Source organism: Rutilus rutilus, assembly GCF_951802725.1.
Source record: "Rutilus rutilus genome assembly, chromosome: 2".
NCBI lineage: Eukaryota > Metazoa > Chordata > Actinopteri > Cypriniformes > Leuciscidae > Rutilus > Rutilus rutilus.
In genome coordinates this window covers 41,942,144-41,962,402 of record NC_140210.1, presented here as the reverse complement: position 1 = coordinate 41,962,402, position 20,259 = coordinate 41,942,144, and the positions used below count along the sequence as shown (strand labels likewise).

At 37.2% G+C, this 20,259-nt stretch overlaps 1 protein-coding gene across 1 annotated transcript in view; it reads left to right on the top strand.

Moving 5' to 3' along the window:
* rnaseh2a (ribonuclease H2, subunit A) overlaps nucleotides 1–20,259 on the top strand; it is a 178,276-nt gene that overhangs the window by 140,986 nt on the left and 17,031 nt on the right. The window lies entirely within an intron of this gene.

Sequence of the window (20,259 nt, the reverse complement as noted above, 5' to 3'; positions counted from 1 at the left end):
TGCTCAAATATTCAGACAGTCTTTGAACTGATGGAAGACGCACAGACAGCGTAAACAAAAACACACGTTAAAAAAAAGAATAATTCTCTGACTCCACTGGGAAACCCCAAGGCTAACAGCTTCACAGGCCAAATCCTGCGACGCCGTCCTGAGAACACTACTCAAAGTTTTAAAGATGATCTCATTGCTACACAGGGAAACTTTGAGGGGGGGAATCCAGCTCATCCCCCCACCCACGTCCTCACCTGGGGGGGATGAAGGGAATTTGGGGAGGTTTGTGGTCTGGGACTTCCAGGCGTGAACACTTATGCAGACCAGAGCACTGCAGCTCTCCCCCGACACTTTACTGGTACAGTGGATACGCTTGGTTAACCATGCAAATAGTTGCTCTTTTAATGCCGTTCTAAGATCAGATTAACCAGCTCATGTTGTTTTTATTTCGCTATGACCCAAAGAACACTTTCCTCAAGTCAGTTCTGTGATGAACTCCATGATTCGCCATCGGGATGACGTCATTGCATGTGTCTGATTTCACTTTTACTGTTGTTAAATCAGAATGCTCATAAAAGTCTGTTTCCAGTGGCAATAATGCAAAACAAACAATCCCAAGGGAAACGTTTACAACATGCAGCCTCTCGCTCACATCTTGTGGTTGTAATTTGCAATGATTTCTTTCTTCCTTGGGGTACATTGTATGGTTAGGAATAATGGAAAACTGAACACTACACGGGGGCGGATGTACAACAGGAAAACATAAAAGCAGAGTACTTATCATTTTTAAACACCATAAAAGTGAGGGGTTGATGATTAAGCTGCGTAAGTATTGACTTTTGACCGATGGTAAAAAAGTCAATGGTCCAGACTGCAGCCTATTCCGGTGAAGAACCGTTCACATTTACAGCAATAAACCACACATAGTTTTGTTTAGGGGCCCAAAAAAAAGGGCTTGAGACTGAATTGTCTGAAGGCAATTAGGTTTTGAATATTTTATTTTATTTTATTTTATTTTATTTTATTTTATAAAATAAAATAAAATAAAATAAAATAAATTGAATAGAATACATTGAAAAAAGTGTCTGCCAAATGTATAAAAAAAAATAAATAAAAAAAATACAATTAAATGTATACAGTGAATGTAATAAATTGCTTTGGATGAAAATGTTTGCCATAAAAAATAAATAAATAAATAAATAAATAAATAAATAAAATAAAATAAAATAAAATAAAATAAAATAAAATAAAATAAAATAAAATAAAATAAAATAAAATAAAATAAAATACATTGAATGCAATACATTGCTTTGGAAAAGTGTCTACCAAATGTATAAAATAAAAAAAATAAAATAAAAATAAAAATAAAAATAAATAAATAAATAAATAAATAAATAAATAAATAAATAAATAAATAAATAAAATACATTGAATGCAATAAATTGCTTTGGATAAAAATGTTTGCCATAAAATAAAATAAATACATTGAATGCAATACATTGCTTTGGAAAAGTGTTTACCAAATGTATAAAATAAAATAAAATAAATACATTGAATGCAATACATTGCTTTGGAAAAGTGTCTACCAAATGTATAAAATAAAATAAATAAAATAAAAATAAATAAAATTAAATAAATAAATAAATAAATAAAATACATTGAATGCAATAAATTGCTTTGGAAAAGTGTTTACCAAATGTATAAAATAAAATAAAATAAAATAAAATAAAATAAAATAAAATAAAATAAAAATAAATTAAATTAAATTGAATAAATAAATAAATAAATAAATAAATAAATAAATAAATAAATAAATAATACATTGAATGCAATAAATTGCTTTGGATAAAAATGTTTGCCATAAAATAAAATAAATACATTGAATGCAATACATTGCTTTGGAAAAGTATCTATCAAATGTATAAAAAAAAAAAAAAAAAAAAAACAAACAAAAAAAAAAAAAAAAAAAATAAAAATAAAAAAAAAATAAAACTTGCAGCCACAAAGTACGTCAAACAAAACCTGGCAAGACCTGCCAAACCTTGACAGTTAAATAATGTAATTAGGTCTTCCTCATTAGTTCAAGCATTCAATTATTTTCTGATTAATAATTCTGAAAAGGGAATTATTTTACCATATAGCTTCACAGCAATTGCAGTATCTTTGTATTTGTTTGGCTTAATCGACTGTTGCATCCTCCGAATGAGAGGCTGAGGCTGAGAACAAAAAAAAATGAATGCACTAAAAAAGAATAAATTGATTTACCCCATAAATCAAGCGGAGCCCGTGAAGGAAGGGATCTGGAGAGCGGCGTCACGTTGCCAAGGCTCTACAGCTGGTGTTCTGGAGCCAGTGCGTCACAGAGCCTATTCCCAGACACGCATACGCACTCGCTTCCACACACTTCTGATCTGCCAGGAGTTAGGAGGGGGATTGTCTGTACACCTCAAAGTGACAGCAGGAAATCTTGTGCCATTCAGATGTCCGCCTTAATTATTATTATTATTTTTTTTTTTTTATTACATCACAATCCCTAATTTCATCTTCACAGGCCTTCTGCCGGTAACCACAGCAACATGGAGACACAGGCTTTGTTCGAATAAGATAACTAGCAGAATTATTTACTGAACACTGCACAGAATACTGCACTAAAGTATATATTTAAAGTCGACATGAAATGAAAATCAACAACCGTTGCATGGAACCAAGTCCCGTCCTACTTGTTTCCTTTTCAATAATTCGTTTAACTCGGCCGCATGTCACAGTTCAGAAGAAAAGATCTGTCGCTGCTTGCGTTTCTTTGCAACTTTGAATAATAGTGCATTATATTATTGCCACATGACCTCGGCATGTTTAATTCAGTGTTAATGTTATGAATATTATTTTGCAGTCTTGCATGTCAACTCTTGGCAGTCCGATTAGATAATACAGGAAAGTACCTCTTGATATTATTTTCTGTTCATCATATTGGAAATGGAAGTGCAAGTCAAGTTCATCGCTTCTCTGTCTGGCAATCCGATGTGTTAGTCTGGGTTTGATGGTTTCCAGGAGAACGGTACTTGCCTGACTGCATTGTGCCAAGTGTAAAGTTTGGTGGAGGGGGGATTATGGTGTGGGGTTGTTTTTCAGGGGTTGGGCTTGCCCCCTTAGGTCCGGTGAAAGGAACTCTTACAATGCAACTGTATGTTATGGCAAATGCAGGGTATTCCATGCAGAAAAATAGCAAATATTATAATGTACACACTACAGAAATAGTAACTAGTATGCTATTCTGAACGATCAAATGATCAGTTTGGTCAGTTAGTTATTCCTTCCCTTTTCTCGGACCTAAATTTCAAGAGCCTCTTTTGAGCGCTGATTCAGGAAGTGTTTCTGAGGAATGCAAAAGGCATTCTCTCTCTCTTCTGGCCCTCGCCACAAAGAAAAAGGAAGTGAAACACAGTAGCCTCTGTACACAAAGGAAACAGTTAGAGCCATTTCTGCACAGTCCACGGAGCATTTCTCTTCCACAAATGACACAAGAACCAATATCAGGCTTTAAACGCAATATGCAGACTGGCATTGTTTTGAGGTTAAAGTACACGTGCACCTGTTGAACCTATTTGAAGAAATAAAGAGTATTTCTTTGAATTAATTGAGCAGAGCAACTCAAAGAGTCAGCAAGGATATATCTGGGAAGTCAAAAAGCAAAGCCTAATGGAAATATAATGGAGTGCAGAAGAATCATCATGAGGAGCCACTTCTTTACAGGATGTTTTATTGTTCCCAATTACATGAGGCTCAGAAGAATTCCACATAAAAGCCTGTTGTTTTAATTAACAACTACTTTATTTAGTCTTTTTCCTCCTCCTATAAACGCAAAGCGTAAAAAGTAAAGGGCTGTGTACTACAGCGCAAAACCAACTAGTGCAAACAGTGTCAATCTGCGTATATTGTGCCGACAGAAGCTCTGGAGACGGAAGCTCTGATTCATGGATTGCTTCACTCATTTTTTGTCTTCTATTGACGTCAATAACCGTAATGAAAAAACTCTCACCTGTTGAAACATTGAGCTGAATGTGCAAAGTTCACACATCTGCTCTGCAACTATTGGGAACTTGGAGTCTGTGGTGGTTTCAGAGAATATACTGAAGAAAACATTTCGAGATCATTGTTTCCGTGACTGATGGACTGGCGGAAAGAAATCATATATGCATTTATATACCTATACACCTTTGATAAGTTTAATAATAAGACAGATGTGCGTCAACATCCTCGCAAATACTGTATGAGAAAAACACTGACAAAGATTTATGTGAAATGTCAACTTCAGTCGCACGTCACTTTCATTATCTGATTAATGATGCATTTTCTTTTGATCTATTGTCAGTGCAAGAATCTACACACACACACACACACATAAGCCACATGACTCACATAACTAATAATCAGTGTTCAATTTCAAATTAATTTTGGGGGCCTGAAAAAATGCTAACTTTTGAAAACGGGTTGAAACGAACTACAAAAACGTGAATCTGTGAAAACTGTGACTTTATGCGCTTGTGTGTTAACGTGTTTAGTCTATAGTACTTATGCGCCAGAGAAACGAGGGCGCCGCCATCTTTAGATGTCTTTGTTTATTGTCTTTGAACTTCCGTTTTTGTGGTCGCTCGGTATATTTCTATGGCATTGCTGTCCAGGAGTAATTCGCTTTTGAAAGGGGTCATATAATGCCATTTTAATACAAGCTACTATAATTCTTTAGGGTCTAAATTAAAAGTTTGTAATATACTTTAATTAAAAACTCTCATTAGTATTGTAAGAAAACACTCATTTTACCTGGTCAAAAACAGCTCTGTTTTCAGCACGCCGTTTAAGTGCATGTGTCTTTAAATGATAATGAGCTTTGCTCATTTTGCTCAAAGCTCAGCTTTGCTCTGTTCTGTGCGTATACCGTAACACAATAACCTTAACGCTTGTTCATTATAAACGTGGGATTATGAATTATATTGAGAACGTCGTACATAGAAAACATGCCGTAATGTACCCTGAGTGTAAACAGCCGCATTCATCGTGAAGCGTGCAGCAAGCGATTTGCAAAAATTCATATAAATATTAATATAAAGGGTTAATAAAACGTTACACTCACTTCTTCTGCTGGAAGTGCAGCAGGAACACGAATAGCTGGTACCGATCCTTTTTTCAGGAGCAGCTTCTTAGCAAAACCAGCTTTATAACGTTACTGACCCTCGTTTTTTAAAGCAGTCTGGTGTGTGAAATGATTCGCGCAACATGAAAGCATTGACGTTGATCGTGGGGAATATTCCCTTCGAAAACAAAACTCAGCCACTGCGTCTTCAGCGGTTTGGATTTAGGAACATCAAAATGACTGCTGTGTTCCTTATTACACCCAAGAACAGAACATCACAGTCGCTTAGACGCCATTCTGCTCATAGACAGTGCTCCAGCGTATCAACAATGACCGCGCGGACTATGATGACAGCTCGCTGATGAGCGAGGGCGGGTCTGTGTTGAAACGCTGCTGTCAATCAACAATCGTGGGAGGGGCGTCGATTTTGTGACGTCACAAAATCGAACGGCTTGATTTGAGATGGGGGAAAACAAAAAAAAACACTGGATGGATTTTTATCATTTTATGATGGTTGTGTACAGGCACTGCCAACACACATTTCAGTACAATCAAATTATATTACCCCTTTTTGAAGTGGATTTACTTAATGTAAAGTTAACGAAAGTTATCATGAGGATTGTAATGTTTAAAGCAGATGTCTAAACAGATGTCAGTAGACCGGGAAGATTTTAAAACGGGCTGTTCATTCATAAATAAGAGAGATCGCTGTGAAAATACAGACCGGAAGTCAAAAGACAACGAGCGCAGCGCTGAAAAGGGGCAGGGCTACATAAGGTCGTGTTTCTTTACAAAGTGACATCGCCATCTACTGGCCTGGCAGCAGAATACAGCGTTTTTAAACCGTTTTCGCAGATCCGTGTAAACCTAGATCGTTTTGACAACGCTGTCCTCTATACGCAGAAAACTGAAAAACTAGTTTTTAGTACATCATTGTCTTGTAAATGTACCCTAATACTACAACTAATAGTATTTCATTCATAGCGCTTCTGGTTCAGTGTGTGAAGTTTGCTGCTTGCTGTTTGCATGTTGGACGGTTCACAGCATTTTAGCGGAGGTTACGAACGCTGTGCACAAATGGACAATCGTCTCGCTGACAAGGGCCATATACCTTGTTGCCATGGCAACCATGACCACCGCACAGAGGCGGACTGATTAAAATTGGGCAATTACGCAGGTGCTCGTTACAGCTTGTTAAGGCTAGCCCCTCTGATGCAGATTAACGAGACAGATGTTTGGCCGGTTTAATTAGGACTGGAATTGAGAGCGAATTCCATTTGAAAGTGAGCGTCGCTGTATCCCACTCACTCCGAAAGACAGAGCAAGTGAGGACCCTGAAGGCTGCATTGATGTCTCATATGTCCGCATTTGATACGCGCATGTCACTGACACTTCTCTTTGAATTGGTATGTTACTTTGACAATGTAGCAGCAAAATGTTTAGCTGTGGAGCAAATATTACCTCTAGTCAACATGAAATCGAAATGGAACCCATTCGTGGTCTTATTATGAACATCTCATCAGTGCAAGCTATTCTAAATAAAAACGAGGTTAGTCTTATTCCCTCAAACTGTGACAGCCTGCATCCTTTTCTTTATGACTTATTTCACAAAACCCTCTTACTTTTAAACTCCTAGCCCCCCAACCCCCCCCCAGCCCACCAATGTTTTTTTTTTTTTTACTATGGAAGTAAAATGGGTTCCCTTACAAAAACAAGTAGGCCTATAGTTCATTTTATTAAGTATACTTAAGTAAAGTTCAAGGATATTTTTAAGTATACTTCATGTAGGAAATATACTGATATCTATGGACTAGTAGTATATGTACTGTTTCAATACTAATTAGGACTAAATTGGCCCACTTTTTACTATATAAAAGTATACTTTTAAGTATACTTTAGTGTAACAGTATAAACATTGAGTACACAACTACCTTACAACTACGTTTTTCATTTGTACTGGAACTATACTACAAGTTAAATACTTTTTAGTTTATGAAAGTACACTTTGAAGTACACTCTCATTAAACTACTTCTTTATTAGTTTTATACTGCATGTACACTTGTGAGTTTGCTTTAAGTGAACTTTAAGTGAAGGTAATCATTTTTATACTTGACATATACCTTTAACTGTACTTTAAGTTTGAAGTAAAGTTTAAAGTATTTAAAGTATTAAGTAAATTCCTATGAACACTCACAGTGGACCACACAAAAAATCACATATCTGTTTTCATATCTATAGGTACATATCTGTTTTCTTTATAAATCAATATTTTCAAACACTGTAAGTTTATAGTATGTAAAACTATGTGGAAAAAAGTATTTAATAGGCTAATCAATCAAAAGAGTAAACACAACTACAAGCCAAGTACAGTATACTTAGAATACTTAATTATACTTTTAAGTACTTTAAGATTGAGTACAAGTATAGGCCAAATATACTTAGACTTTTCTGTCAGTATAAGTCAAGTATACTTAAGTGCAATTTTAAGTATATTTTTGAGAAGTGCATAAAAAGTAGATACTAAAGCACAGTTGAATAAACTTATTTTTTGTGCGGGTTGGTTTCTTTCATTGAAATAAAGCTGGAATAAAATAAAATATAAATATTAGGTGAAAAACTTAAACTTAAAAAAAAATAGAATTAGAACTGAAATAATGTTTATGTTCTAAAATTAGAATAAATAAAAATAAAAATAGAAATATTTAAAATAAATAAATCATAATAATAATAATAAATGAATAAAGCACATACCAAAATTACTTTTAATATAAAAATCAAAATTAATTAAGAATATTAATAGCATATAAATACTACTAAAATAACAGTCAAAAAAAGTGTGCAGGAAACCTGTTTGAAAACAATAACTACTTCTGCAATTCCATTTGGTGACGGTAATGATGCATAAATTCAACGTTTCACATTCAAACTTGCCATTTTGTGGACTCTTGACTGGAAAACGCACACTGGATTTGAGAAACAAAAGCAATCACACTGTAAAAACACACACTAAACCTATGTGACATTTTCTCACCTTCAGCCTAAACCTGCCAACTACCAACAACAATTCCAGTATATACAAGACGAGCACACATTGCAATGCCTTTCTTATTCTTACTGTTAAAGCAGACCCGTTTCCTTATAAGGTGAATGAACTGACTGTACAAAGTGAACAGGGAGAGCGATGCAAAAAGAGCTGTTTAACCGTTTGAGTGCCGGACAGTTTTGAGTGTCCTGTGGTCTGATTGACTAAAAGCTCACTGCGTTTTTCTTTCTCTGTCTCAGTCTGAGAATTGCCACCTCTCTCACGAGACCACCAAACACCACACGCCCTGATGAGCCACACCTGCTTTCTGCAGCTCCTCAGACAAATATGCATGAGAGATTGACATATTTAGTCATCTTTGTGGTGTGAATAGAGAGACAGCACTTTTGGCTTTTATATAACTCTCTTATAGTTATACGAATTAGAAAACACAATTAACCACAAAGGAAACATCCTATAAAATAAAATTATCCTTAAGTCTCAGATGTTTCTTTTGCTTGCCTTGAGACTCTTATTTTGTTTCTCAAATATATCTCCCGTGAGTAAAAAAGAAAAGAAAAAAAAGTTAAACTCTCGTGTGTCTCCTCAGGAGTTTCAAAGGAGATCTCAATAATGTCTCAAACTGTGTTTAGATTCGATGAGATACTTACGCCAAAAGAGTAACCCTTGAACTTGACGCACAACGTAATGAGGAACGCGGTTGCCCAGCCCTGTTTGAACCGCGAGAGGCGTCAAAGCTTACGCTACTCCCAAGTCATATTGTCAAGTGTTATTCTTTTGGCGATTTGCGTACGGCCGTCTGCCGGAAGCTAGTTATTTTAGTCAATAAAGTTTTAAATATGGATATTTTTCTTACACAAACGCATCGCTTTACTTCAGAAGACCTTTATTAACCCCTCGGAGCCGTTTCGAGCACTTTTATCATGGATAGATGCGCTTTGATGGACTTCCAAAAAAATATACCCATGGACACCCAATATAATGCTTGGAAGAGCCAGGACATTTTTTTTTATATATAACTCCAATTGTATTCGTCTGAGAGAAGAATGTCATATACAACTAGGATGACTTCAGGGAGAGTAAATCATGGGCTAATTTTCATTTCCGGGTGAACTATCCCTTTAAATGCTCTGCGAGGAGATAAACATGGTGGGCTGAGTTTACTGAGGGGAGGAGCTAAGCTAATACGCCATAATGAGGGCGGGGCCTGTTCCAAAGTGATGTCACATTGGAGCACATTCCTTAATGGCTCATTTTGAGACATTGTTTCAGATTTATGGGGAAAATAACAAACGGAGTGGATGGGTTTTACCACAATAGGGTGGTTGTGTACACACACTGCAGACACATAAATATGCTCAAATTTTGCATAATAAGTCCTGAGATCCTCCAAATTGTTTCTCGGGGAGAATACAGCAGACAACATGTTTGTTATTTTGAGATTCGATAACGGTTGCCATCAATTTATCGTAAACTGTGCAGCATTTGATGTGCACTTGAGATGAGGCACACATTAGTGTGCATTTCATGAGTAAGATCTAGTACTGAGAGGATTACTGAGAAATCAATATTAATAAGTTGTATGTAGAATGATGCTCTTGATGCTCACACCCTGATGTTTATCAAGGCTTCAGACATCAGCCGCGGACGAGCAGCAACCAGGCCAGTTCACACACAGAACAGCGCTTTCAGTTTCTCGACAAAACCCACACACGCATTCATACACACGCAGTAACCTAACCACAAGGTGACACGGCGTTTTTTCTTGTTGTTCACACTCACAAACAGACTGAGAGTACAAGCATGTGTGTGTTTGTGTGTGGATATCTGGAAATTCACAGAGTGAGTAAAATAGACCAATCTGATTACATGGTAGTCTGTGTGTACGTGCAATCTCACAAAACGCGTGAATCTCACAAAAACAGTCAAGAAAGTTGTTACGGTCATATTTAACCACAAATAAAAGCCCCTAATGAAAGAAATTAAACTGTATTTTGCCTGAAGAAAATTAATCATATTTTTTTATATTTTTATTGCATTTTTCATTAGAATTAATAACATCCCCAGCCCCCAGTTCTTATTACAGTGATGCAAAAAATCTGCAATATATTATTTGATTTGTAAAGTATTTATAGGTTACTCTAGTATTTGTTGCTGATTTAAATTGCATTACAATAATGAGAATCTAATGAAAATCACCCCCAAAACTCATATGTAAAATGTCACCCAGATACATTTTGGTCGTGCGAATTTAGTTAGAAAATGTTTACCTGTAATGAAATATTTAAATAAATGAAATGTAATAGAACAAAAAATAGGCTTTATTTTCTTTATGCGTTTTTTAGAATAGAGCCTGGGCATGATCTTAACTGGTTTTCGCAAGAATCACCCACATGTAGGACAGGTTGTGGGAAGATGCATTGCTGGAACACTAACTGGGTGATCAGACTACACCGAGATGACTAGAACATCTAGCAAGCGCACCGCTGGTTTACACCATTATTACCACAGAACTTCTCTCAGGGAAACGCATGCGAACAGGCGAAGGCTGCTTTATTAGCAGATGCTCAGCGCAGTAATTCTGACACTCGCTGATGAGTAACACATGAGATCTACGGATCACCTAAATGCTATTTACATCACATTGGCTTCTCAGTGAAATCATTCTCTGGAAAATCTGAATATGTACTGTATATGCATGCAGTGTTTATGCATGTGTTGTCATTGTAGGGAAACATGATGAGTTCAGATTCAAGAAAATAAAGCCAATATAACCTATCAGAGTGTTTTTGCCTACCAACATGCCATGATAAAACCATGAATTTGTTGGAGATTTATTGGCGAATAGCCTTGGTCTGAAGATCATCTTCGCCAATTTATAAGAAAATAGAACATACTTTCTAGGAGGAGTTGCGAAAATAAACTTTTAGACATGTAGTTTGGTGAATCTTGCAAAATTGGGCATGGTTTAACTGAGCACAACTAAACAAAAATGGGACCATAATTTTAGACCAAGGCATTCTGAATTTTCACGATAATTTTGCCCCCCAATTTTTATGAAAATCTGACTTAATTTAAAGGTCGATTAGAGTGGAAAAACAGTTTTCGTTAAGACTCGAAATAGCAGACCAATAGGCATGATCCAAGAATCAAATGAAGAAAGAAGTATGTATAATAATAATAACACCTGATCCACTATTTCACCAATTGTGGGTTGCAAATACTATACTATGTGCAAAGTACACCATTTCACTATTTGCTAATATTATTTTCTAACCAGTAGACTACTGTGTTATTGGGTCATGTAGATCACGTTTACTCTCCACCATCTAATTTATGAATGCTCTATTGCTTCCGTTATGCAATGTATATTTAGCCCATGTATGTGTGTGCGCTTGCATCCTTTTTCACATGCATCACCTAAGTGCAATGCACGAAGGCTGGCCAACCACACTTCCTCCAGACTTCACTCTCTCTCTACATCAAACTCTCGCACATACACACTCACACTTCTTTGAAACCCATCTGCAGGGAAGTGAGTTGACACTAGTTTCTGGAAATGGCTTTCACTGTTTTATAATATTGACTGATGAGTCTGCCGGGCCACTAGAAATCCATACAACTCAATCAAGCAGGGCATCTGAGCGCCACACTCACGGTAACACTTACAGAACATGAAGAAGATATGTGATGAACTGAGGGCGGCTTGTTTTTTATGTGTTTTCTGTTTTGAAAATCATCAGGACTAAAACCGTATGAACTTCTACAATGACAGTTCCTGCTCTTATAGTATCTTGTCATGACCCTGTCAGCCTAGTTAGTTTCTTTAAGGTGGTCTCCCAACATGACAAGCAGAAAATGACCCCAAAACCCCCTAAGGGGCCATTTACACGACACCGTTTTCAACTAAAAACGGCACCGACACCTGCACCTACAATTTTGAAGGTGTTCACAGTAAAACTCATTCGGTAGTTTTCCGTCTACATACGAGGCCTGCTAAAACATTGCATGTTGTTGGCTTCCTTTACACATGTTGAAATGAAACAGTGAAATATCAAACCTTTGCAGTTTCTCATCCTTAAACTGCACAGACAGAGCATAAATCAGTTTATTAAAGGTGTGTTCTTGTGTGTATTTGGGGCACACACATGCACTCGCATACACTTCTGCTAATTTCAGAAAGAGGAAGCACTCCAGGGCTAGTGAAAAAAAAAAGCCAGACTAATGGCTAATTGGGGTGGTCGAAGAGCACATTTCTGTTTTTCTTTTCCTTTTTTTTCTCTTTTGTTCCCTTTCTCTTTGGGTGGGTGTATTATTGAAAAACTCTGGTTGCAACACTGTATGATGCAACAGGGCACATTGTGGCCCTCAATAAAGACAAATGTGCTTCTGTCAATGCTATAACAACATGCATGTGGATGGAAAGAAATGATGTACAAAGATGCATTCCTATGAATTTCTGTCCTGCAATTTTCAGTTATAAACAGCATTTAGGTGAAACTTCACAGAGAGCCAAACACCACAAAGGGAAATCACCAACACCTCAGAGAGCTAAATATATTTCCATGCATGGTCAGTTGCAAACAATAGCTGCCACCAAGAAAATCTTTACACAAACACTAGTAACATAGAAATAATTCAGAAGGAATGCTGCCTGAAAACATTCAAAGCCTTTTTAGTGTCTGACGTCATTTAATTGAACCCAAAACACCTTTATCTGCAACTGAAACACAAGTCATGTCATTACGAAGGGGAAGGCCTTGCAAGACTTTACGAACATTCGGCGTGAGCCAAGCCTGGAGGTGTCTTTGGGTAACAGAAGGAGAAGTTTAAGGGAACCCAAACAGTGACTGTGCTTTCAATGGTATGAATAGTCTCTCACATGTGTGTAATGTGATTTGTTTGGGTGTGTGTGGGACACTCACTGATACACTGTGTCTGATCTCATATCATCACAAAATGACATCACTTTTTATGACATGTTGGCGACCCGTAGTAGTTCCTAGATAAGAGCTCTAAAAAATAATGGGAGTAATACATTCAAATTTATTTAAAGGAACATCATTTTTAATCAAATTGGGTGGGGCTGAGATAACATTTCCTGAATCAAAGCCAATAACTCTCTGGAATTCAACCCTGACAAGTTCTGGCATAGCACAGCAATTCAGATCATTTATCACTGACACGTTTTTCTTCAAGTTTTAAATTAGTTTCTTTAAGATCCTTAATTAAGAACAATAAAACTGAAAGAACAAGTGATATCTTAAAAACCACAAGAAAGAACCAACATCTATTGCAGACGATATGCCTTCGGTTCCCAGATATAAATATTAAACATCCAGTTGTGATACCGTGAGCGCTGACATGTTCATGTTCTAAATCTAAAAACAAATATGGCTGCCGTTGTAAGTGCACACCCTGAACTCTTAGACCTGGTATTAAGATTGGTTTTGGTTGATCGGATCACAAACGGACGAAGAAATACGGGTGTAAACGGGGTCTGAGGCTCTTTGAGCTTGTCCACTTTCAATCACTTCCAGAGTTAGTCAAAAACACATTCGACCGGATTGCTTTTGTAGTGTAAACTCTCACGTGGTCGAATAAGCACAAAAGAACGCCTTTTCTCTGTCTACTGACCTAATGAGTAAACATGATGGGAAGCGCATTAGCCAGACGGGATTTAAACTTTGGTTTGAAGATGAAAAACGTACTAAGCTCAATGTTCTCTCTCCATTCCTGATATCTAACACACACTCACAGCGTTCGGCGTGATCTTGCGGCTGTCAGAGCAGAAACAAGCTTTTTTCTGTCGTCTCCGGGTGCGTTCATTTGTAAATTACGTGAGCTTATTTTGTCCATTACATTGAAAGATATGAAAAAGCTCACATATACCCACCCATAGACCCTCCTCATGAAGAAATCAGGACAGAAGTGGTTGAAAGTGGACAAAAGAAAAGAAAAACACCAGGTGAAAACGGGAATGTTTCTCCCTCGTTTACTTGTGATCAGATTGACCAAAACGCATCTTAATACCAGCTGTAAACAGGGCCTTAGAACTCAAAAGTTATCAGTATTTTTTAATAGCGAGTAAATGAAGGGTGATCAGTACATGCGGGAGTATACATAAATTTGCAAAAGCTTTTCTACTTTCCCACCCACCTTGGAGAGTAGAAAATCTTTTGCAACTTTATGTAACCTTATGTCGCGTTTTCATAGGAGAAAAACAAGGATGAGTCTAACTGTCAAGCTCCAAAAAGCAAAGAAGTCTATAGGATTCCTATGCAATATTCCAAGTCTTCTAAATGTATTTAATTTGATTGTTTTTTTTTTAAAATAAAAATAGGTGTAAATTTAAATTGTATACACTCAAAATCTGTCCCTCTGTAGAAATTATTGTTTATTTGCACAATTGCAGTGAATGTGGCCTATCAACGAAAAAAAAAAACTGTTTACACATCAATACTTTAATAAATGAGACTTTCTTTAAACGTTATAAATATTCAAGTTTAGACTATTTGGCAAAAACATATTTCTACTCATATTTCTTCTCCAAATGTCCCTTGCAGTAGCACACATCTGTTGTAAAACTTGGTTAGAAGAACATTACACCCTATTTAACTGGCATCTGGCATGTCGTCAAGTGGCTTCACTTGCGCTCTCTAAATATTTCCCCTCCTCATTGGCGTCCATATGCCCCCTGTCTGCCTGTCTGCCGTGCCCTCGAGTGCCAGGGCAGCGTCGCGCGGCCTTTTCCTGCCAATTCCTCATTCATCCTGCTGACATCCGCGTGCCTTGTGCTAAAGGTCTCCGACTGCTACGAGGCTCCTCTGCGCATCACCTGCAGCAATGCGCCTGTTCCCGCGCAGTCACAGAACGCTGATTAGCAGAGCGTTCATTAGCGCGATTAGCCGCGGACACAACAGTGCCCTGACCCACGGCACAGCGGGATAATGAGGGCTGAGTGGGGAAATAGAGGGGGGGCTTGAGTTTTAAATGCTAATAGCCATCTGTTAGCACTGACAGTAAGACTCCAGCTAACTCAAACTTTCTTTATGATGTTGTGCTTCCATTAATATGCTTGTGAAGGACTTGTACGTTGTTCTCCTTGCCCGTGGGGACAGAAAGAGTCACTCTTACCTGACTCATGACTCCTACAGGCCTCTCACGGGTCAGTGCTGATGCTAACGCTAACCTTGCCCAAGATGAGGGAGAGATGTGCTCAACGGCACAGTAGTTTTCTGGGAACAGTCCTGGTTTTTGGTGTCCTGTCAAGGTTAACAAATACTAACTATTCATGTTAAATTTAAATAATACTGTTTGTACTAAATGGTTGAGCTCGTCAGTAGCCTACTTGAGCGAGCTTCTATTGCGTTATAGTCATTCACGTTTATTGAGGTCTCAAAATTCTGGCCAGTTGATACATAGAATATCAAAATCCACAAAAATCGTTGTGTTCGCTCGCAAACCTTTTAAGTTCTTTGCGAGCGAATACAAAATATATGCAAGGGAATGCAAAAAGTTTCTTAAGGGAAAATGCTCAACTTTTTATCTTTTTTCCTCTTATCTCATTTTTTTTCCCCACCTACGTCTCTTTAGTCTTCATGTCTTCATGGTTGTTTGACCTTTTTAAATTGTAATACACCAGTAAATTATTGCTGATAAATCCTTAAGTGTCAACATTATCGTATACCAACCTGAGAATCATTTTCTCTGATAATATTTCAGCCATCAAAACGTGTTTTCTGTCAGAAATAGCGATGCCAGATTTGCAAATAATGTCAGACAGGTTTTCAAATAGTTGGTGATTACTGTAAAAAGTGATTAGTTGACTTAATTTTAAAAAAGTGAGGAAACCCGTTGTCTTAAAAGTATTAAGTAAATAAACTTCATGCTTAATTGAAAAAATTAAGTTGTGTGGAATTGTCAAGTTTGAAGTTTATTACTTAATAATTTTAAGACAACGGGTTTCCTCACTTTTTTTAAGTTAGGTCAACAGATCACTTTTTACTCACTTTTTTGCATTATATTTAAAGTCTTGGCACTATATGGGCTACTTTGATTGTTTTTTGGTCCTTTTTATGTAGCTTGACAACCATAAACTGTTAGCTTTTGTGTTCCACCATACGACCCACGAAGTTCAAATATTCGAAATTTAGTGAAATTGTCACAAATACAACATGAATTTCTTATTCCACTTCAGATGAACTGTGAAAAGCAGCTGTTTTATAAACAGATTTGAAGCATCTGATACAGAAGAATGAATGTTTGGAAAATCAGAAGTTACGATTCTCCCCGTTTACCAAGGAAACATTCCATCCGCTCTTTCTCCATCTCTGGCAGGGAAGTGAGCAGGGATGTGCTAATAGTCGGTGAACATATTTAAGTGTTCCCTCTCCTGGCGAAGCTACAGGCTCCATGTTCACCAGCTTGACTGATATGACCACAGGCACTTTCTCTCGTTTCTTCAGCTTTTCTCTTTCACCCCATGCCGTACCTTCTTCACTGCCTTAATCTGCAATCTGTCAACTCAGATTATCTTTTCTCTCCGGAAAAACAAAACAAAACAGCGCTTAGATGGAAATCGCTTGCATGAGCCGTGAATGTAATTGTGTATTTAAGCTCCAGTAAACGTGATGAGATGATATGAGAGTTATCAATGTTCTTTTAAAGGGGAATTACTGTTTACAACTTCTCATGTGTTGTCTGTGCCTTCAAAGAAAACAGAAAAACTCTTTTGTGTAATTGACTTTGATCTGGACTTGGTGTGATGAAACTGACAGACGTCTGACGTCATGCGAGTGGGATCAATTGATAGCGAAAGCTGTTTGATGGGAAAATGCAAATGAACATCTAAAAATATAGCCCGTGACCACCTACATGTTACTTTAAAAATATACCATCTTGCCCGATGCTAAATAAATGCTGTGGCAAAAAGATCAAATAAAGGTACCTTTAGTAATGGTTGCTGACTTAAGCAGTGAGAGAGCGAAAATCAAAAACAATAAAAACAATAGCAAAGCAACTATTGTAAAATCTACAAAGGACTTAGGCTATATGATAAAGCACATTCTTAAAAAGAATGATATCTAGAAATAGGAATTGAACTTTGTGGTGTAATGAAGAGAGAGGAAGCTAACTTCCTGTAGCCATTTTGATTTCAAGATATCAAAGAAATGGGGCGGAAGCCACTGCTCTCTGTGCCGATACCACATGGTTACGGTTGGAAGTATTATCTTCTCTAGCCTCACACTTTCACTATGACTGGCTCATTCATGAACATAATTTTGAAATGAAAAAAAAAAAGAAAAAAAAAAGACTTACTCATTATTATGGTAGACAATGACTGTATCATTTATTGTGATGCAAACAATATGTCAGCTAGCTAAACTGTACATAGGAACTTACGCCGCATTTAATCTATGCACATCTATAAATGTAAGATACGTATTTTTATGAGTCTGTGCATTTCCTAAAAACTGAACCTGTGACCATGAGACTTCTGAAGAATGTGTGCGGCCCTTAAGTTGAAGAATGACCTCCCTGATCTCAACTGATGACACAACTAAAAGTCCACACAGATCATTGTCATTGAATCACTGTCACTCAGATGAATTATTCAGAGGACAAGAGAAGTAGTATGAGTATATAGTGTAGATATTTATATATAGTATGTGTACATATTTAGCATGTGAATACAGTTTGGGGTCAGTAAGAAATACGTTTCTTGAGCATCAAATCATCATATTAGAGTGATTTCTGAAGGATCATGTGACACTGAAGACTGGAGTAATGATGCTGAATATTCAACTGATCACAGCAATAAATTACATTTTAACATATATTTAAATAGAAAACAGTTTAAGTTGTAAAATGCAGTCGTGGTGAACATAAAGATTGTGTAAACATAACATTGTGTGTGTGTGTGTGTGTGTGTGTGTGTGTGTGTGTGTGTGTGTGTGTGTGTGTGTGTATACTAAACAAATGCTCAAATACAAACAGTCAACAAACCCTTACATATATATTTCTATATTATAATATTAACTCCAAACCATAATTTTGTCCTAAACTAGCTATCTCCTTACTTAGTTTAATTCATTTTGGAAAATTTTCTATAATTTTTTTCTATAAATGTAACTTAATTTTATGAATTTTTCCAGTTTATTTAATATTTTTTGCACACTCACAAAAAAAATGCAGAATCACAATCAGGGGGTTAAACTGTATTTAGTCATACCTCAGATTTTGGTAACAGGATTGCAAAAATGTTCAAAATGAACCTTAATAAAATATCTCATATTATATTTAGTTTGACCTCCTTATGCTGGCAACCAAAAAGGTTAAGCCCTCTTTTATACAAAAAAAAAAAAAAAAAAAAATCTGTCTACTAACATAGTTTAATATTTTACGGACTGCAGCAAGAGAGGAAGTTGAGTGTGTCGTCTTGACAGGAGTGTGGTGTACCTGAAGATTTATAGGTGAAAGGTTCTGCGCTGCTGCCGAATGGCGAAACATGGGTTTACACCTGGCATTTAGCCCAGTGATGATTCAGACTTATTAACATATTGAGGAGACAGTGGTGGCTTTCTTTTTGGGCAAAACAGGTGTTGGCATGTGGTCGTGTGAACGTCTACACACACAGCAGGTGTGAAGCGCCATTGTGTCCTGACCTAATACATTTCCTTATATAAAGCATGAGAGACCTTGACTATATTTGCATTAAGTTGTCACATTAACGTTGGTCTTTCGATCTCCCGGTCTTGCGACAGCATTTTGGGTGTGTACGTGCTGCCTCTTCTCAAGCGTGCTCCCCCTCCTCCACTCCTCCACTTCTCCACTCCTCCACCTCTCCACCTCTCCATGTGTGGAGGCGTTGCCTCTGGAATCAGGCCCACATGGGAGAGGTTTCCCGGTCCTTCACTAAGGAGGAACTATTGTGTGGTCTTGCCCATATATGGGACTGATATCAGTTGCCAAATCGTGAGCCAGTTTATTCCTGATCAATAGAGAGCTATGGTTATGCTTTTGTTTTAATGTAAGAGTCTCTAAAGACATTTAAAACATGTTATAGTCTATCTGTGGACTCTTAAATGAAAAAGGCCTATTACTCATGTTTTGCGTGTTATATGACTCAGTGAGTAAAATTACTCAAATACAAATGGTCAATAAGCCCTCCAATAAAAATGCATTATATATTGTCTGAATTACTCAAACACTTAGGCCTATTTTATATTACTCATAGCTTTTTCTCCCTTAAAAAAAAAAAAAAAACACAGCTAAAACTAGCCTAAGCTGGTTGGATGGATTTAGCTGGCCTCCCAGACTGGTTTTATAGGGGTTTTGGACACTTATTTTTGCTGACCAGGCTGGTCTTAGCTGGTCAAGCTGGGAGACCAGCTGAACACCAGCTTTGCCAGGCTGAGAGACACACTTAAACCAGGAAAGACCAGCCTAGGCTGGTTTCAGCAGGGCTAGTGTACGCTTTACAATCGAGGGACTTATAATGGGCCCCTCTTGGCTTTTCACAAGGGCCGGGATGATGTGGTTGACCGACCCTGACACATTCATCCGAGTTAAAATTATCCAATCCCATTTTACGATCCTGTATTTAGGCTACTTAAATGGCCAGTTTAGTTGTGCCACCTAAATTAAAGGAATATATTTAGAGCTTGACATTTAAAATAATTTCCACTTGTTGTAGGCTATGTAAAAGAACTGCTTAGACATTCTACCTAAAATCTCCTAAGAGAATAATATTGGGTTGAATCTGTTGAAACCAATTGGGGTTTTCCATTTTTGGACAAACTGGTTCTGCTTATAAGATTCTTTAACACCGTTTTAGAGTTGTTTATTTGTCTCTCTCTCTCAAGACCACAACAGTGTTTCTGTTTTCTCTTGGCCATGGGAAATTTTTTTCTGAAAAGTGCCTATGCAACTATTGCGGCTAGTTTTTTGCGTCTTGTTTATGGAAACAAAATAGGAGCGCAAGTCTCCCTTTGCACTCTCGCCTCCAGCGTTGTTTTCAATCTCAGCGGTTCCTGGCAACAACGTCATCGCCCATCTGACAGCTCGAGGAGCGGAACAACTCTCGTCCAATCA